We start from the raw sequence: 15,646 nt of genomic DNA on the forward strand, positions 1-15,646 counted from the left end.
GCGAAGTTCCTGGGACATGTTAAGCAGCATTTTGCATTTCAGGGCGGGCCTATCCCTGATGCTCCAGCACATTAAACATGGCATTTAATGAGAGAATGTAGACAGATGCCCAGGAGGAGCTGGCCAATAGCCGGCCTGTAAAACGGGCATTTAGCTGATATCTGACAAGGAGATTACTCTCACTCTTTCTCAGAGTGGTTCCTGGGGGGCTACAGGGGGCGTGGGGTGTTCTAACAGTCAATTAACGCAGACTTTTGGAGCTTCAGTGGTGATAGTCTCTGCGCATGCTCTGGGGAGTAGTGTCTCTTGTTCTTGGTGATTGTTGTCTCATGTTCTTGGTGATTAGTATCTCGTGTTCTGCGCAGCCTCAGTGCAGTCCTGGGACCCTCCACAGCACCCAGTCTCCTGGGACCTTCCTCTCTTCCTTAGTGGGTTTGCTCTGAATCCTGCAAGAGGTCACTGCAGAATAATCCATTCATGATCTCTAGGGAGAAATCCACCCAAGATCACTGGAGAGGAAGCCACCCAAGATCACTGGAGAGGAAGCCACCCAAGATCACTGGAGAGGAATCCACCCACGATCACCGGAGAGGAAGCCACCCACGATCACTGGGGAGTAATGACTTGGCAAGAGCCATATGAGGTGAGTAGCCTCCTAGGCTGTTTCTTTGGGGACAGGAGTCATTGCTGCCAACTGGAGTGGATCCATGCCAATGCCCTCATCTTTTGCCCTACCTGGCATTTTAGCCAACAATGTTGTATTCTGGGAGTTGTAGTGTCACGTGTCCAACTAAATTAAATATGTCCCGTTAAGTGTTAGAATTCCCATCATGCAGCAGTGCTGTTGTCTAGACAAACAGGACTGGATGAAGGTGTCCTTTATGACATGGACTCCTTTTCCAGGTGTGCAGCAAGCACGTATTTATGGTAGAGAAAGCTGAGTGCTTCTACCAGAAACACTGTGCATAAGTTATAAGGTTGGTGAGTGGAGCAATGGCCTAACAGGACACTTTACAATGGAAGTGAATAGTGAGAAGGACATGATGGAGGTGGCAGAGGAGGACAATACAAGTGGCAAACCTGGGCAAGGGACATTATAGATTGCCAGTACACCATGTACATTATTTATACTTTCTTATAATCGCCTGTAAAGGAAGATGGCGTTGGGGATTAATAGGGAGGGATGATGGTACTGTAGCAAACCTACAAGTCTCCTGCAACTCAGGCGAGTCTCCAGCAACAAAGCGCTGTCTCCCAGCCTCTGCTATTGGCTGTAATAATGGGAATACATGCACTGTCTGGCAACCACTCCCTCAGGCATTCTGCGGGGCAGCACCTAGGAGATGGGTGGGGTGCTGTGCTGAGCACTGCACATGCCACGTTTCTCTGCTGGCTGTGACCCTGACGTGTGTCGCTGCAGGAGCCCTCTTGTACCTAATACTCGGCCACGTCTGTATAAACGCAGGTTTAACATTCCCAGCAGAACCCAAATCTAAGCCTCTATTGTCCAGCAGCATTGTAATGCATCCACTGTTTGCGTTTTCTCTATCAACTTAAGTGTATCATTCTCTGAGGATTTCTGTGCATGTACAGATCCCCAAATGCACAGACATTAATAGCCTGAGACCCGGCCTATCCTCTTCTAAAATTCTGTGGGTCTCCCAAACATAGCAAGGCCCTCTACACATGGGAGAAGAAACATGAGGAGACGGATGGCTACCCCAGCAGAGTAGCAGATGAGACAGCCAGTTATCACCAAAGCCAAAGTCTGAGGCTGTCTGAAGGAGAGTATATGGCTCATGGTTACAAACACCTAAATGTATGAGTGAGCGTTTGCGAAAAATTAAATGCGCACCAACTCCATTGTGCTTTATGTACTTAGTGGTTCAAGCATACATACCTTATATCACAGAGATACTAGTCAAAGATAATCAATGAGCTGTAGTCATTAATATGTTCTCGAAATGCCCTTTATTTTTATGTAAAGCAGCGAGGAGCCCCCATTAGTGCTATTTGTCCCATTACCCATTCTAAGATGGGTATTTACAGTACAATGGGAGTGTACAGGACTGTGCTTCTTAGAGTGACATTCTCATATCTGAACATATTCTTTTTTTTCTTTCTTTTTTTATTGCTGTGTAGTTTGTGAACAAACTTTTAGCAATTGTTGGGGTGATAGCTGCTGTTTAGGAAAACAGAGTGGTTGCGAGGCGGATGGGACCGAGTCTGATGTGTGAGCATTGATGTGTTACATTTTTTGTAGATGTTGAATTCGTATTTGTTATTTTCTGCCAGAATTTCATAGTTCTGTAGATGAGTGGAAAGGAGTGACCTTTTGTGATCTGTTTCCATCTCGCAGACTGATCAAGGTTGACATGTTCTCTCGGAAGCATCTGTGTGAAAATGTTCCGCGTTTCATAGAGGGAGGCAAATTCCATGAAGAGATGGAACAGTGTTTCTGGAGCAGTGTTGTTTTAGCAAAATCTGCAGTGTTTTTCATCCTTGTGGATTTGCCACGTGTGTGCAAGATATTCACCTGTGGGCAGGATGTTTAATCAGAAGCTAGGAAGGTGTCTCGTATGCTTTTGCGAGGACATTTGGTCAGGTATCTTGGAAGTTCGTTGAGACTTCTTCTATTCTTTTGTGTGTTTGGGTTTGCATCAAACCTTAGAAAGATTACAAAAAGAAATATGAAAAAGAAATACATAATACATTGCAAGCAGATATATTTACGATTGATTTAGAAAAGAGAAATGGTCTATATATTATTAAAATACATCAAGTAGCTAACTTTATAATTAAGAACAATCATCAGAATATGTTTCATACATCTAATATCAGAAAATAATAGATCTGGTTATTCTAGGTGTTAATAACGCACCATAAGGTAAGCGTAACATTCGGGTTATGGCTATAATATCTACTGGAATTGAGCATAATAAATTCAAATTTTTAAATTTAGTAATCACAGTGCAATGAAATCCTTTCATTATTTTTTAGTATCACCTTTGTCTTTCAAAATGTCCTGACTTCCGGGAATGGGATGTGATCTGATTTAAACCAATGATCTGCTTCTTCTGTGAGCTCCAAGGCAATGCTTAGTTTTGCAGGCAGGTCACTAGTTGCTAGTGCTGCTAAACCAGCACATTTATTACAGTCTGCGCAAACACTAATATTTAACAAAGAATGGGACATACAATTACATTTGCAGAGCCTGCAGCCTGGTGCTCTGGTGACTTACAAGGTCTGTTAGAGCAAGAATCCAATTTTTGTATTGCCTAGTGCACACCTGGATTAAAGATTTTTACTGAATTTGTAGAAAATTAGCGGGGTGCCGGGGAGAATAACAACCTTGACACTGGGTTGTTTTAACCTATGTAAAACCGACAGATTGTCCACAAACTTGTGGAACTCTCCCGTCCCCTGCACACCCTTTAAACTGTAGAGACAGTCAAGATTTTTACACAATGGTAATACTAAGTTTCTTTCAGAAAAGAGAAATTTGTGAGAAAAAAACTAATTTTCGACACTGTTAGTGTAAAACAGAGTGATGGAGACCATCAATTTTAATTTAGTTTTAAATTATCTGTTATAGATATGAATTTCAATTCATTCATCATCCGATCTTAATGAACATGATAACATAAACGTATTCATTTTGAAGTCACATTCAATAATATAATTCGTGGGCATACAATGTGTTTATCACACTTTCTACAAAATGAACTTTTCACATGTTATATCCATAGGAAGTGGTAATAAATGTTTTCTCGACGCGTTTCGGGGTGTCCCCTTCGTCAGGATTTGTTAGCCCTCTTCATTGCTGTTAATCTTTGGTTCATCTACAATATATGATACAGTAATCAGATTTTAGGTTCTCACTGATAACTGTCATTTAACTCTTGAGAGAACATTTTTTACAATAATCACCTGGATGTCCAATGCGGAATATACTGACTGGATTTATTATTAACAGTAATGTCAACCCAATAGTTGTTGAATATCTCAGTTGCGATACAACCTGTAGATCTGATAGAAAGACAGTAAAAAAGGCTCAGTTAAAAAAGAGATCTGAATTCGTGAAGGAAAATCTAGTCATGTCTATCTGAGAGCAAAAATATTACCTTTCGGTATTTTTGTAAAAAGCTACTTCTTCATTGGAATAAGTCGCTGTAGTACGAAGAGAGTCCTCAGGGATGGAGATAATGCAGCAATGGCAGATTCCTCTGCTCGTGTCTGTAAAAACTCGTACATGTGCTATGTGAGAAAATTGCAATGTCCTGCCCGTAGGGATAAACAATGGGGCGGGATCATTTTATAGAGTATACTCTATGAAGGCCTCTAGGCTCAAGCTATACAGTTTTGGAGCTGCCGGTAAAAACTATTTGATTTGATTCCCTTACCTCCTTCCTAAGAAGATGCTCCGATGACCGGTGCTGAAGCTCGAACCGTTCCTCACAGTTCTCGCTGAAGATGGCCGCTATTTACATTGTGACGTCATCACGTTGGAGCGTGGTGACGTCATGATGTTTAGGACGTCAACGTGTGACGGGAAAACGTCACACGGGCGTATTTGGAAAGAATTGTGCGTGTTTCCAATTGTATGTTGGTGCATACCAATACTAATTCAAGGGGTTTAGGTCAAATTAAATTGAGGTAAAAAATCAGGAGATGAATATAGGGAGTGCCTCCTGTTACTTGTGGTAAATTCACTTGATTGTGCATATTGTGATCGGTGTGAAGACATCGTACCTGCCTGATTTATGGGTAGGGGAGTCTTCACCAGGGAGAAAAGCTGTTGGAGTATTGGACATCCGTGTGTTTACCATTTCAAGAGAAGCATGCTCACATTCTATGGTTTGTATCTTAATACATTCATCATAAGTAAATCATCAGACAATGTAAACAGGAAAATTCAATAATGTATTTGACAACAAATGATGTTTTGTACACATTAAGTTTTTGATTAGGTCAAAAGAAACGGTATTGGGTTACCCTACTTGGGGTCTATTCCTGTTCTAAAGAAATGAGGCTAAACTGTAATCCTCGTTCATCCCATTGGGAGCTAGGTTGTTTAATCTCTCTATCCAGAAGATTTCCCTCTGGTTCATACATCTGGCATGGTTGCCACCTCTTGGTGCCCTATTCACAATTTCCAAAATCACAACCTTAAATTGGGAAATATTATGTTTTTTTAAGGCAAAATGTCTTGCTACTGGTGAGTTGATACTGTTGGTTCTTATATTGCTTTTATGCTCATTCCAGCGCTCCTTAGCTTTCCTTTGTGTCTGTCCAACATAGTAAATGCCACATGGGCAACTTAAACCATAAATTATTGATTTTGTGTCACAGGTTGCAAAATCCTTTAGTGGGATTTTTTGGCCATTTGATGGGTGTCTTACATAGCTTCCCTTCATTATGTTGTTACAATTGCAACAACTGAGGCAAGCAAATGTGCCCGTTCTTCTCTTAGTGAGGGTTCTTTGATTGTCAAATCTCGGTCTTTCAGCTTTTACTAGGCTGTCCCTGAAGTTCCGGCCCCTCTTGTAGGCAATGATAGGTGGTTCAGGAAATAGTCTCTTCAGTTGTGGATCCAAATTGATTATTCTCCAGTTCTTCTTGATCATCCTTGTTATGTGGTGACTCTGTGCTGAATATCTCAGAGCGTAGAGAAATGGGATCTCTTTAGATCTATTTCTTGGTATGCGGAGATCTTTCCTTTCCAACGTGTGTGTTTTTTCCTCAGCCATCTTGACAATAGACTCTGGATAGCCTCTTTCCTTATATCTTTGTAACTTCAGGGACAGCCTAGTAAAAGCTGAAAGACCGAGAGTTGACAATCAAAGAATCCTCACTAAGAGAAGAACGGGCACATTTGCTTGCCTCAGTTGTTGCAATTGTAACAACATAATGAAGGGAAGCTATGTAAGACACCCATCAAATGGCCAAAAAATCCCACTAAAGGATTTTGTAACCTGTGACACAAAATCAATCATTTATGGTTTAAGTTGCCCATGTGGCATTTACTATGTTGGACAGACACAAAGGAAAGCTAAGGAGCGCTGGAATGAGCATAAAAGCAACATAAGAACCAACAGTATCAACTCACCAGTAGCAAGACATTTTGCCTTAAAAAAACATAATATTTCCCAACTTAAGGTTGTGATTTTGGAAATTGTGAATAGGGCACCAAGAGGTGGCAACCATGCCAGACGTATGAACCAGAGGGAAATCTTCTGGATAGAGAGATTAAACAGCCTAGCTCCCAATGGGATGAACGAGGATTACAGTTTAGCCTCATTTCTTTAGAACAGGAATAGACCCCAAGTAGGGTAACCCAATACCGTTTCTTTTGACCTAATCAAAAACTTAATGTGTACAAAACATCATTTGTTGTCAAATACATTATTGAATTTTCCTGTTTACATTGTCTGATGATTTACTTATGATGAATGTATTAAGATACAAACCATAGAATGTGAGCATGCTTCTCTTGAAATGGTAAACACACGGATGTCCAATACTCCAACAGCTTTTCTTCCTGGTGAAGACTCCCCTACCCATAAATCAGGCAGGTACGATGTCTTCACACCGATCACAATATGCACAATCAAGTGAATTTACCACCAGTAACAGGAGGCACTCCCTAAATTCATCTCCCGATTTTTTACCTCAATTTAATTTGACCTAAACCCCTTGAATTAGTATTGGCATGCACCAACATACAATTGGAAACACGCACAATTCTTTCCCAATACGCCCGTGTGACGTTTTCCCGTCACACGTTGACGTCCTAAACATCATGACGTCACCACGCTCCAACGTGATGACGTCACAATGTAAATAGCGGCCATCTTCAGCGAGAACTGTGAGGAACGGTTCGAGCTTCAGCACCGGTCATCGGAGCATCTTCTTAGGAAGGAGGTAAGGGAATCAAATCAAATAGTTTTTACCAGCAGCTCCAAAACTGTATAGCTTGAGCCCAGAGGCCTTCATAGAGTATACTCTATAAAATGATCCCGCCCCATTGTTTATCCCTACGGGCAGGACATTGCAATTTTCTCACATAGCACATGTACGTGTTTTTACAGACACGAGCAGAGGAATCTCCCATTGCTGCATTATCTCCATCCCTGAGGACTCTCTTCGTACTACAGCGACTTATTCCAATGAAGAAGTAGCTTTTTACAAAAATACCGAAAGGTAATATTTTTGCTCTCAGATAGACATGACTAGATTTTCCTTCACGAATTCAGATCTCTTTTTTAACTGAGCCTTTTTTACTGTCTTTCTATCAGATCTACAGGTTGTATCGCAACTGAGATATTCAACAACTATTGGGTTGACATTACTGTTAATAATAAATCCAGTCAGGATATTCCGCATTGGACATCCAGGTGATTATTGTAAAAAATGTTCTCTCAAGAGTTAAATGACAGTTATCAGTGAGAACCTAAAATCTGATTACTGTATCATATATTGTAGATGAACCAAAGATTAACAGCAATGAAGAGGGCTAACAAATCCTGACGAAGGGGACACCCCGAAACGCGTCGAGAAAACATTTATTACCACTTCCTATGGATATAACATGTGAAAAGTTAATTTTGTAGAAAGTGTGATAAACACATTGTATGCCCACGAATTATATTATTGAATGTGACTTCAAAATGAATACGTTTATGTTATCATGTTCATTAAGATCAGATGATGAATGAATTGAAAATGATATCTATAACAGATAATTTAAAACTAAATTAAAATTGATGGTCTCCATCACTCTGTTTTACACTAACAGTGTCGAAAATTAGTTTTTTTCTCACAAATTTCTCTTTTCTGAAAAAAAACTTAGTATTACCATTGTGTAAAAATCTTGACTGTCTCTACAGTTTAAAGGGTGTGCAGGGGACGGGAGAGTTCCACAAGTTTGTGGACAATCTGTTGGTTTTACAAAGGTCTGTTAGAGCCCCAGCACTTCCCTGTGGGCGGTGTCTATCCGCATCCCCCTCAAATCCTCCATAGGTACAATGCACCCCAGTGTGATGCCGGCTTTCCTGCAGGGCAAACACAATCACCATGTATGTCTCCAAATACTAGGCTGCTCCCCTCCTATGGGGTGCTGCTGTTTCTGCTGTTCTAATTAACCATAAAAAATGCATGAAAGCTGTGTGTAGCGGAGCCATCCTGCATGAAGACGGCGGGTAGCAGAGCCATCCTGCCTGATGGCGGTGGAGGCGGAGCCATCCAGCATGAAGGCGGTGGGTAGCAGAGCCATCCTGCCTGAAGGCGGTGGAGGCGGAGCCATCCAGCATGAAGGTGGTGGCTAGCAGAGCCATCTTGCATAAAGGCGGTGGGTAGAAGAGCCATCCTGCATGAAGGCGGTGGGTAGCAGAGTCATCCTGCATAAAGGTGGTGGGCAGCAGAGCCATGCTGCCTGAAGGTGGTGGAGGTGGAGGCGGACGCATCCAGCATGAAGGCGGTGGTAGCAGAGACCTCCTGCATAGAGGCTTTGGGTTTCAGGGCCATCCAGCATGAAGGCGGTGGGTAGCAGAGTCATCCTGCATAAAGGTGGTGGGCAGCAGAGCCATGCTGCCTGAAGGTGGTGGAGGTGGAGGCGGACGCATCCAGCATGAAGGCGGTGGTAGCAGAGACCTCCTGCATAGAGGCTTTGGGTTTCAGGGCCATCCAGCATGAAGGTGGTGGCTAGCGGAGCCATCCTGCTTGAAGGCTGTGGCTAGCGGAGCCATCTTGCATGAAGGCGGTGGGTAGTAGTGGCAAAGGAACATGCAAAGTTGTAATAGTGTGAGTCCAAAGGTTTAGTATCCTGTTGAGAGGCAACATAGCGGGGAAGGGCTGGAGGAAGGCTAAATCAGTCGTCACATGTCCTGAGATCAAGAGTGGGAATTAAGGTTTTATTAGAGTGCTAGGTGAGGTGGGCAGATTTTGCGTCTGTTCATTGGGTTTCTCTTGGCGGCCGTCACTGTAGAGCTAATGCAATGTTGAAGCTTTGGCTCATTCTCAAAGAGATCACCAAGGTTGTCAGCGCTGGGGCCTGGGGTGAGGAGTTTGGAGAGGAAGGAGTTTGGGGGTAGTTGCTAGCTGATAGACACCTTTTGGTTTTTATAGCAGTTGAGCGTTCGGTACTGGAGTGCTATCCAGTGACAGGTGGCAGTGAGACCGTTAGATATATGGATGCACCGCTCAGAGGTGGACGATATGAAAGGGAAGAAGGTTTGGGTGCTGTTGATGAGTAGGAGACCTAGTAGGAGAAGTCAAAAGAAGAGGTTACCTTGTGGAGGCAGGAGATGTGCAGTGTGAAGAGAAGTGAGCACATAACAGGGTTCCGTGTCACACCCACTGAGAGAGGGATGTTGGAAGAGGTACACTGATGGCCAGTGTGAAGAGAAGTGAGCACATAGCAGGTTTCTGTGTCACACCCACTGAGAGAGGGACGTTGCAAGAGATCCACTGATGGGCAGTGTGAAGAGAAGTGAACACATAGCCGGGTGCTGAGTCTCACCCAAAGAGAGAGGGATGTTGGAAGAGATCCACTGATGGGCAGTGTGAAGAGAAATGAGCACATAACAGGGTTCCGTGTCACACCCACTGAGAGAGGGATGTTGGGAGAGAGCCACTGATGGCCAGTGTGAAGAGAAATGAGCACATAACAGGGTGCTGTGTCACAACCACTGAGAGAGGGATGTTGGAAGAGATCCACTGATGGACAGTGTGAAGGGAAGTGAGCACATCACAGGGTTCTGTGTCACACCCACTGAGAGATGGATGTTGGATGAGAGAGGGATTTTGGAAGAGATCCACTGATGGGCAGTGTGATGAGAATGGAGCACATAACAGGGTACTGTGTCACACCCACTGAGAGAGGGATGTTGGAAGAGATCCACTGATGGGCAGTGTGAACAGAAGTGAGCACATCGCAGGGTTCTGTGTCACACCCACTGAGAGAGGGATGTTGGAAGAGATACACTGATGGGCAGTGTGAACAGAAGTGACCACATAACAGGGTTCTGTGTCACACCCACTGAGAGAGGGATGTTGGAAGAGATCCACTGATGGGCAGTGTGATGAGAATTGAGCACATAGCCGGGTGCTGAGTCTCACCCAAAGAGAGAGGGATGTTGTATGAGAGAGGGGTGTTGAAAGAGATCCACTGATGGGCAGTGTGAAGAGAAGTGAGCACATAACAGGGTGCTGTGTCACACCCACTGAGAGAGGGATGTTGGAAGAGATCCACTGATGGGCAGTGTGAAGAGAAGTGATCACATAACAGGGTTCTGTGTCACACCCACCGAGAGAGGGATGCTGGAAGAGATCCACTGAAGGGCAGTGTGAACGGTAGTGAGCACATAACAGGGTTCTGTGTCACCCCCACTGATAGAGGGATGTTGGAAGAGTTCAACTGATTGGCAGGTTGAAGAGAAGTGAGCACATAACAGGGTTCTGTGTCACACCCACCGAGAGAGGGATGTTGGAAGAGATCCACTGATGGGCAGTGTGAAGAGAAATGAGCAAATAGCAGGGTGCTGTGTCACACCCACTGAGAGAAGGATGTTGGAAGAGATCCACTGATGTGCAGTGTGAAGAGAAGTGAGCACATGACAGGGTTCTGTGTCACACCCACTGAAAGAGGGACGTCGCAAGAGATCCACTGATGGGCAGTGTGATGAGAATTGAGCACATAGCCGGGTGCTGAGTCTCACCCAAAGAGAGAGGGATGTTGGAAGAGATCCACTGATGGGCAGTGTGAAGGGAAGTGAGCACATAACAGGGTGCTGTGTCACACCCACTGAGAGAGGGATGCTGGAAGAGATCCACTGATGGGCAGTGTGAAGGGAAGTGAGCACATCACAGGGTTCTGTGTCACACCCACTGAGAGATGGATGTTGGATGAGAGAGTTATGTTGGAAGAGATCCACTGATGGGCAGTGTGAACAGAAGTGACCACATAACAGGGTTCTGTGTCACACCCACTGAGAGAGGGATGTTGGAAGAGATCCACTGATGGGCAGTGTGATGAGAATTGAGCACATAGCCGGGTGCTGAGTCTCACCCAAAGAGAGAGGGATATTGTATGAGAGAGGGGTGTTGGAAGAGATCCACTGATGGGCAGTGTGAAGAGAAGTGAGCACATAACAGGGTTCTGTGTCACGCCCACTGAGAGAGGGATGTTGGAAGAGATCCACTGATGTGCAGTGTGAAGGGAAGTGAGCACAACGCAGGGTTCTGTGTCACACCCACTCAGAGAGGGATGTTGGATGAGAGAGGGATGTTGGAAGAGATCCACTGATGGGCAGTGTGATGAGAAGGGAGCACATAACAGGGTGCTGTGTCACACCCACTGAGAGAGGGATGTTGGAAGAGATCCACTGATGTGCAGTGTGAAGAGAAGTGAGCACATGACAGGGTTCTGTGTCACACCCACTGAGAGAGGGACGTCGCAAGAGGTCCACTGATGGGCAGTGTGATGAGAATTGAGCACATAGCCGGGTGCTGAGTCTCACCCAAAGAGAGAGGGATGTTGGAAGAGATCCACTGATGGGCAGTGTGAAGGGAAGTGAGCACATAACAGGGTGCTGTGTCACACCCACTGAGAGAGGGATGTTGGAAGAGATCCACTGATGGGCAGTGTGAAGGGAAGTGAGCACATCACAGGGTTCTGTGTCACACCCACTGAGAGAGGGATGTTGGAAGAGATCCACTGATGGGCAGTGTGAACAGAAGTGACCACATAACAGGGTTCTGTGTCACACCCACTGAGAGAGGGATGTTGGAAGAGATCCACTGATGGGCAGTGTGATGAGAATTGAGCACATAGCCGGGTGCTGAGTCTCACCCAAAGAGAGAGGGATGTTGTATAAGAGAGGGGTGTTGGAAGAGATCCACTGATGGGCAGTGTGAAGAGAAGTGAGCACATAACAGGGTGCTGTGTCACACCCACTGAGAGAGGGATGTTGGAAGAGATCCACTGATGGGCAGTGTGAAGAGAAGTGATCACATAACAGGGTTCTGTGTCACACCCACCGAGAGAGGGATGCTGGAAGAGATCCACTGAAGGGCAGTGTGAACTGTAGTGAGCACATAACAGGGTTCTGTGTCACCCCCACTGATAGAGGGATGTTGGAAGAGTTCAACTGATTGGCAGGTTGAAGAGAAGTGAGCACATAACAGGGTTCTGTGTCACACCCACCGAGAGAGGGATGTTGGAAGAGATCCACTGATGGGCAGTGTGAAGAGAAATGAGCAAATAGCAGGGTGCTGTGTCACACCCACTGAGAGAAGGATGTTGGAAGAGATCCACTGATGTGCAGTGTGAAGAGAAGTGAGCACATGACAGGGTTCTGTGTCACACCCACTGAAAGAGGGACGTCGCAAGAGATCCACTGATGGGCAGTGTGATGAGAATTGAGCACATAGCCGGGTGCTGAGTCTCACCCAAAGAGAGAGGGATGTTGGAAGAGATCCACTGATGGGCAGTGTGAAGGGAAGTGAGCACATAACAGGGTGCTGTGTCACACCCACTGAGAGAGGGATGCTGGAAGAGATCCACTGATGGGCAGTGTGAAGGGAAGTGAGCACATCACAGGGTTCTGTGTCACACCCACTGAGAGATGGATGTTGGATGAGAGAGTTATGTTGGACGAGATCCACTGATGGGCAGTGTGAACAGAAGTGACCACATAACAGGGTTCTGTGTCACACCCACTGAGAGAGGGATGTTGGAAGAGATCCACTGATGGGCAGTGTGATGAGAATTGAGCACATAGCCGGGTGCTGAGTCTCACCCAAATAGAGGGATATTGTATGAGAGAGGGGTGTTGGAAGAGATCCACTGATGGGCAGTGTGAAGAGAAGTGAGCACATAACAGGGTTCTGTGTCACGCCCACTGAGAGAGGGATGTTGGAAGAGATCCACTGATGTGCAGTGTGAAGGGAAGTGAGCACAACGCAGGGTTCTGTGTCACACCCACTGAGAGAGGGATGTTGGATGAGAGAGGGATGTTGGAAGAGATCCACTGATGGGCAGTGTGATGAGAAGGGAGCACATAACAGGGTGCTGTGTCACACCCACTGAGAGAGGGATGTTGGAAGAGATCCACTGATGTGCAGTGTGAAGAGAAGTGAGCACATGACAGGGTTCTGTGTCACACCCACTGAGAGAGGGACGTCGCAAGAGGTCCACTGATGGGCAGTGTGATGAGAATTGAGCACATAGCCGGGTGCTGAGTCTCACCCAAAGAGAGAGGGATGTTGGAAGAGATCCACTGATGGGCAGTGTGAAGGGAAGTGAGCACATAACAGGGTGCTGTGTCACACCCACTGAGAGAGGGATGTTGGAAGAGATCCACTGATGGGCAGTGTGAAGGGAAGTGAGCACATCACAGGGTTCTGTGTCACACCCACTGAGAGAGGGATGTTGGAAGAGATCCACTGATGGGCAGTGTGAACAGAAGTGACCACATAACAGGGTTCTGTGTCACACCCACTGAGAGAGGGATGTTGGAAGAGATCCACTGATGGGCAGTGTGATGAGAATTGAGCACATAGCCGGGTGCTGAGTCTCACCCAAAGAGAGAGGGATGTTGTATAAGAGAGGGGTGTTGGAAGAGATCCACTGATGGGCAGTGTGAAGAGAAGTGAGCACATAACAGGGTGCTGTGTCACACCCACTGAGAGAGGGATGTTGGAAGAGATCCACTGATGGGCAGTGTGAAGAGAAGTGATCACATAACAGGGTTCTGTGTCACACCCACCGAGAGAGGGATGCTGGAAGAGATCCACTGAAGGGCAGTGTGAACTGTAGTGAGCACATAACAGGGTTCTGTGTCACCCCCACTGATAGAGGGATGTTGGAAGAGTTCAACTGATTGGCAGGTTGAAGAGAAGTGAGCACATAACAGGGTTCTGTGTCACACCCACCGAGAGAGGGATGTTGGAAGAGATCCACTGATGGGCAGTGTGAAGAGAAATGAGCAAATAGCAGGGTGCTGTGTCACACCCACTGAGAGAAGGATGTTGGAAGAGATCCACTGATGTGCAGTGTGAAGAGAAGTGAGCACATGACAGGGTTCTGTGTCACACCCACTGAAAGAGGGACGTCGCAAGAGATCCACTGATGGGCAGTGTGATGAGAATTGAGCACATAGCCGGGTGCTGAGTCTCACCCAAAGAGAGAGGGATGTTGGAAGAGATCCACTGATGGGCAGTGTGAAGGGAAGTGAGCACATAACAGGGTGCTGTGTCACACCCACTGAGAGAGGGATGCTGGAAGAGATCCACTGATGGGCAGTGTGAAGGGAAGTGAGCCCATCACAGGGTTCTGTGTCACACCCACTGAGAGATGGATGTTGGATGAGAGAGTTATGTTGGACGAGATCCACTGATGGGCAGTGTGAACAGAAGTGACCACATAACAGGGTTCTGTGTCACACCCACTGAGAGAGGGATGTTGGAAGAGATCCACTGATGGGCAGTGTGATGAGAATTGAGCACATAGCCGGGTGCTGAGTCTCACCCAAATAGAGGGATATTGTATGAGAGAGGGGTGTTGGAAGAGATCCACTGATGGGCAGTGTGAAGAGAAGTGAGCACATAACAGGGTTCTGTGTCACGCCCACTGAGAGAGGGATGTTGGAAGAGATCCACTGATGTGCAGTGTGAAGGGAAGTGAGCACAACGCAGGGTTCTGTGTCACACCCACTGAGAGAGGGATGTTGGATGAGAGAGGGATGTTGGAAGAGATCCACTGATGGGCAGTGTGATGAGAAGGGAGCACATAACAGGGTGCTGTGTCACACCCACTGAGAGAGGGATGTTGGAAGAGATCCACTGATGTGCAGTGTGAAGAGAAGTGAGCACATGACAGGGTTCTGTGTCACACCCACTGAGAGAGGGACGTCGCAAGAGATCCACTGATGGGCAGTGTGATGAGAATTGAGCACATAGCCGGGTGCTGAGTCTCACCCAAAGAGAGAGGGATGTTGGAAGAGATCCACTGATGGGCAGTGTGAAGAGAAGTGAGCACATAACAGGGTGCTGTGTCACACCCACTGAGAGAGGGATGTTGGAAGAGATCCACTGATGGGCAGTATGAAGGGAAGTGAGCACATCACAGGGTTCTGTGTCACACCCACTGAGAGATGGATGTTGGATGAGAGAGGGATGTTGGAAGAGATCCACTGATGGGCAGTGTGATGAGAATGGAGCACATAACAGGGTACTGTGTCACACCCACTGAGAGAGGGATGTTGGAAGAGATCCACTGATGGGCAGTGTGAACAGAAGTGACCACATAACAGAGTTCTGTGTCACACCCACTGAGAGAGGGATGTTGGAAGAGATCCACTGATGGGCAGTGTGATGAGAATTGAGCACATAGCCGGGTGCTGAGTCTCACCCAAAGAGAGAGGGATGTTGTATGAGAGGGGTGTTGGAAGAGATCCACTGATGGGCAGTGTGAAGAGAAGTGAGCACATAACAGGGTTCTGTGTCACGCCCACTGAGAGAGGGATGTTGGAAGAGATCCACTGATGTGCATTGTGAAGGGAAGTGAGCACAACACAGGGTTCTGTGTCACACCCACTGAGAGAGGCATGTTGGATGAGAGAGGGATGTTGGAAGAGATCCACTG

The 15,646-nt window shown here is 46.1% G+C and overlaps 1 long non-coding RNA gene across 1 annotated transcript in view; it reads left to right on the plus strand.

Annotated features, from left to right (window-relative positions):
- The first annotated feature begins 385 nt into the window (after positions 1 to 385).
- Positions 386 to 15,646, plus strand: part of LOC138489413 (uncharacterized) — a 201,491-nt gene continuing 186,230 nt past the window's right edge. The window contains exon 1 of the long non-coding RNA XR_011274794.1: positions 386 to 643. This is a non-coding gene — a long non-coding RNA (uncharacterized lncRNA). The remainder of the gene's footprint in view (positions 644 to 15,646) is intronic.

The sequence above is a fragment of the Ambystoma mexicanum genome, chromosome 9 (genome assembly GCF_040938575.1).
Source record: "Ambystoma mexicanum isolate Mex_15411 chromosome 9, UKY_AmexF1_1, whole genome shotgun sequence".
Lineage (NCBI taxonomy): Eukaryota > Metazoa > Chordata > Amphibia > Caudata > Ambystomatidae > Ambystoma > Ambystoma mexicanum.